At 41.8% G+C, this 4943-nt stretch overlaps 1 non-coding gene across 1 annotated transcript; it reads left to right on the plus strand.

Annotated features, from left to right (window-relative positions):
- Positions 1-4021: 4021 nt before the first annotated feature.
- Positions 4022-4093, plus strand: TRNAP-UGG (transfer RNA proline (anticodon UGG)). The gene has a single exon. It is a non-coding gene; the product is annotated as a tRNA-Pro (tRNA).
- The last annotated feature ends 850 nt before the right edge of the window (positions 4094-4943 follow it).

Genomic DNA, 4943 nt, shown 5'->3' on the forward strand with positions numbered 1-4943 from the left:
AGAGGGGAGGCAGGGGAAGGAGAGGAGGGAGGTTGCGGATAGAGAGACAAAAAGGAGGGGAGGGGGGAGACATAGGGCAGTCGACATCCATTAGCCCTTTTGTCTGGCGGTGCATTGGAAACTACACAGACAATGAGCGACCGATTGTAACCTGTGTCTCTCAGTGAAAAACTAATGCCTAATGGATTGTTTTTGTTTTTGCCGTCCTGGAATGGGATTAAGAGAGAACATAAAACGAGAGCGAAAGGTGGAGGTACAAAATGGATGGAGAATGACTGATGGAGGAAAAACAGAAATCATTTTCCAAATGGATATGAAGGCGCGGAATAGGAGGCAAGAGACTTGATTGGATCATAGCTTTGTGGTGGACATGTGCCTTCTCGATTTCAGATTTTCCAAAGAACAGCAATTTTGGCAAGGTTTGATGGCTGATGATTTTTTTTTTTTTTTAATAAGTAAGGAAATACTGGATAAGATTTGGAAACAACAGAATTACAAATAACAAAAGAACATTGAAAACAAAAAGGAGGATGGCAAGAATGTTGAGTGTGTGAGGGAGGGTAGCATTTGTGAGGATAGGTTGTTAATGAGTAATGACAGAAAGGTCAGGTGGCCCTTTTCTCGAGACCAACCTTCACAAACTATAGCAGCCGGAGAAAAGTCGGAGTGCATTTTCATAATCATTTCATTATTACCAACTGTACTTTGACGATGTGTTTTAAAGAAAGAATTATCGGCACAAAGAATTAAACTCTTCCATTCGAGGACGTCTTTCTCAACCTGCCTACTAATGATTATGCTTTCAGGAGAGACGTCGCACCATAGGGAATGCTAAAAGCTATTTACCCCTACCAATTTCAATTCTCTGTAAGGCTAAGCTAAAGCGTCAACCTGAAACAGGAATATATATAAGACATCAATGTAGTAGGTGAGCTAAAGAATCTTGTTGCATATACAGTAGGCCTACAGAGTGTTAGAAAAGTCGCTGTTCTGTGGAAAATACATCACAACACACACACTGGTGCACTAGACTGTCATAGCACATACTTCTGCACTAAACATTTACTTACCCACACCACACACGTTGGGTAAATATTTTAAATTAATATGTTTGTGGGCCAGTACACCTTCTGTTATTAATATTATCTGTGTTCTGTGTACAGATTGCCAAACTACAAATTGTCACGCCATACACTGCAACACCAGGCTTCCACACCACAAACTGTCACATCTCACACTATCATTACACACACTGCCACACCTCAGACTGCCACATCACACTACTATACCTCAGTTTTACACACTGCCGCACCAGACTACCACATCACATACTATACTCTGTTCATTTAACGTGGCCTGAAATTACCATCCTTACATCTTCAGTGCTCTGTTGTGACAGTATATCAAAACTAGATTACGATGCTAGTCATGAAGAGGTGGTGTGGAAAGGATTTAGAGCCATTTCATTATCTTATTCTGCCTATGAGCTACGTGATGTAAGTTGCAGTTGATGAAAATCTGGGCCAAGTTTAAGTGAATCTTTCAAAGTCGCAATTATCGCAAGTGAAAAGTGGGACGAGGATGAATTGGAAACAGAGGCCGTGAAAGATTTGAAAAAAGCTAAAAGAAAAAAAAATGGCCCAGGCAGCGAGGGGTTATTGATGTGACCCTGAAGCCCTAATACTAGTACAGTACTGTAGACTTGACGCCATGTGTATCCGGCAGCCGTCACAGCAAGTGTTGTAATCACTGGAGATACAAGAAAAGTCTCGAGGTGGAGTTTGATGTATGAAAAACTAATGCGTAAATTAACATCGTCTCCGGCCTAGTCGGTACACTGTGTTGTAATAAAACAGTAGAGTTGTTGTAACGGCCATCCTCCCACTCCCCCACACCTCAACAGGCCCTTCACTCCAAACTGCCAGGATAGAGTAATAAGGACTACCATGCCGTTTAGAAAATCTGACATAGTCGTCTTGCACGACATAGCAAAATGGAACACAAGATTTTTCATAATCTCCAAAAGAAATTCACTAACACCAATGCGAGGTTGAACCGTAATTTCATCGATTGTAATCTGCACGGGAAGACATAAAAGGCTTCACTAAAATGCGGTATTTTCCAGCCATAGACTTGTTTAGGTAGGGATTTATGGCAAGAGTCTCGTAAATTACCGTTACAAGTCAGTCCAGAGATTCACAAACATAGTATGACCAGTGCGCTGTCGTAACGAAAATATAGTTAAAAAAAAAAAAAAAAAAAAAAAAAAAGACGTGGGAAAACTTTGTACTCCCCTTACAGTTTCCTGAAAAAGAAACCAAAAAAGAATAAGAACAGGAACCTTGGTCAAACGAAATTATATATTAAGGTTGTTTGTGGTGTATCGCGGTCTGATCTATCTTAGGGAAGTTCAGATTCAAAGATTTTTACAAATATTTTTTAGGGAAAATTCTTCGGTTCTTTTGACCGTATACGTTTACTAATTTATACCCTTTACCTTTTGTATAATATTCGTGATCAACTGCAATATCATGGTAAAGATATGTGGCCTTAAATAGACGGTATGTCATGGAAAACAGGGATCAGAACAAATAAGAGACATAATGAACTGAGGAATTAAGGCCTCCACTCTAAAGATGTGGCACTGGGCAATAGCACTGTCAGTAATTTATCATTCTTGGATGCCTTCCTTGTCACATTTTTTCATTACCACCAGCTCGCATCTCCCTGACACATTTTTTTCTTTCACTTATTCTCTTGCATTTTTATATATTCCACTGTACTTCTCTAACCTCCTCCTCCTCCTCCTCCTCCTCTTCAAATCCAGTTGACCCAGCATATTAGATTGCTAACATACTGCAGCTGCTCACCTCCAGCGCCTGTCTCTTGACCTCTGCCTCCCATACTTAGCCTTGGCCCTAAGCTGTCTTGAGAGAGAGAGAGAGAGAGAGAGACACACACACACACACACACACACACACACACACACACACACACACACACACACACACACACACGCACACGCACACGCACGCACGCACGCACGCACGCACGCACGCACGCACGCACACACACACACACACACACACACACACACACACACACACACACACACACACACACACACACACACACACACACAAGATTGTAAGTACGAGGAATGGTACGACTGTGTTTCCATATGCCTAATTCCAGATTTCATCCAGGGTTATCACGACAAAGCACATCAAAGCCCCCCCCCCCCCCTCTCTCTCTCTCTCTCTCTCTCTCTCTCTCTCTCTCTCTCTCTCTAACTCTTTGTTTTATTATTCCTTCTCCTTTTCGATCTTCCTCTCTCTATTCTGTTTTCCAGTTTGCATGCGTAGTGTCCCCTCTCTTACATAAAATTATTTTTCCCTTTCATCCATTTGTTCATTCTTCTGTTAACTCAGACTTTTCCTTAATTCATTCGTCATGTTTTCCCCAAGAAGCTTTCTCTGTTATCCTTCCCCGTGGTTCTCGGTTTTATTTATTTATTTATTTTTTCTAGATCTCCACTTACCTCATGCTGATAACTATTCCATCTCCATACAGTTCACATTATGACAGATTGTGAATGAAACGCTTCCCCTTTAGTTATTGTACGGTATATTATTTGGCCTCTGACGCCTCCCTTTCAGTGGTGTACAGTTAACATCCTGTATACAGTAACTTGCTGTAAAGAAAAAGCTCCCCCTCGTCTATCTGCGGTAGCTTAACTGAGGCTGTCCGTGTAGTAACGCCGAAGGAACGATAAGAATTGATTAGCCGAGAAAATGAAAGTTAGACAAGGATTTTTTCTCCGTCGGAGCATTGTCATGAAAATAATATGAGACGCTTCATGGAGGAACTCGGAAGGCGTCATGTCTGCAATTAATTATTATATCCTCCAATATCTCGGTTTCGATTTCGTCGCGTTTGGTGTTACTCCGTGGAGCTGTAGTTAATTTATTTTCTTGGCCGGATCTGTGACCAGTGCTTAGGTAACGCCGGTGCTGTGTACGGCCTGTTGGTCTAGGGGTATGATTCCCGCTTTGGGTGCAGGAGGTCCCGGGTTCAAATCCCGGACAGGCCCAGATTTTTAACTGAGTGTGCTTTATTTCAAGACTAACGTGTATACTGATGACGGTGGGATGACTGCGTAACTATGAGAACCTTTTGTAACTGTGTATTCTTTTTTTCATTTTCATATTTATGTATTAGTGATTATATAGTGCATAATTTTTCCTCTTTTGTCTCTGCTATAAATATCTCCGTATTTGTTGTTTCTAAATGACAAAGTTTTTCTACCGTTTTCCCTGTCCCCTGCCCTCTTTTTTACGCCAGATGGTACGGTGGGTGGGGGAGAGCCTTCCTCTTTTCAGTCCTTTTCTCACACACGTTGGTTAGATTTTAGTAATCTCCTTATGGGCCAGTGGGCCTCTTATTTGTTCTGTGTACCGCAGTGTATTTCCCAAAAATAACTCGTCTGTCAGTAACATAGGCAACGCTACCTTGTTGCAACTCTGCATCTGACCTAGCACATATCCCCCCAATCCCTGCACACCTAACCAAGCGCGTAAGGAGAACACATTGAGGACACATAACCTGGGTCTTTGAGAGTCCTTGCACAGGTCACATTGAATTTTTTTTGGGGGGGTTTTACTTTTGTATAAAAAAAAAAAACACTTAAGACACAGCGTTCTACCTGTCAAAAGACACAACTTTATAGTGAATACTCTATAGTGAATACTTTCTTAGTTCTGACTCGGAAACGAAATCTCTGTGCCCGGCCAGCCGCCCTGCCGCGTTGCCGCCGAACTCTACGGACAGACACCTATTGATCCCAGTGATAACAACACTCTCCTCTGACGTTGTCAGGCAAGGGTAAAAATATAGTAAACTCTTTGTTCTAGGAGGGGTCTTTCTTGGGCTAAATGTATTTT

Source organism: Coenobita brevimanus, chromosome 93 (genome assembly GCF_032717465.1).
Source record: "Coenobita brevimanus isolate Jiangsu-jjx chromosome 93, ASM3271746v2, whole genome shotgun sequence".
NCBI classification, from domain to species: domain Eukaryota; kingdom Metazoa; phylum Arthropoda; class Malacostraca; order Decapoda; family Coenobitidae; genus Coenobita; species Coenobita brevimanus.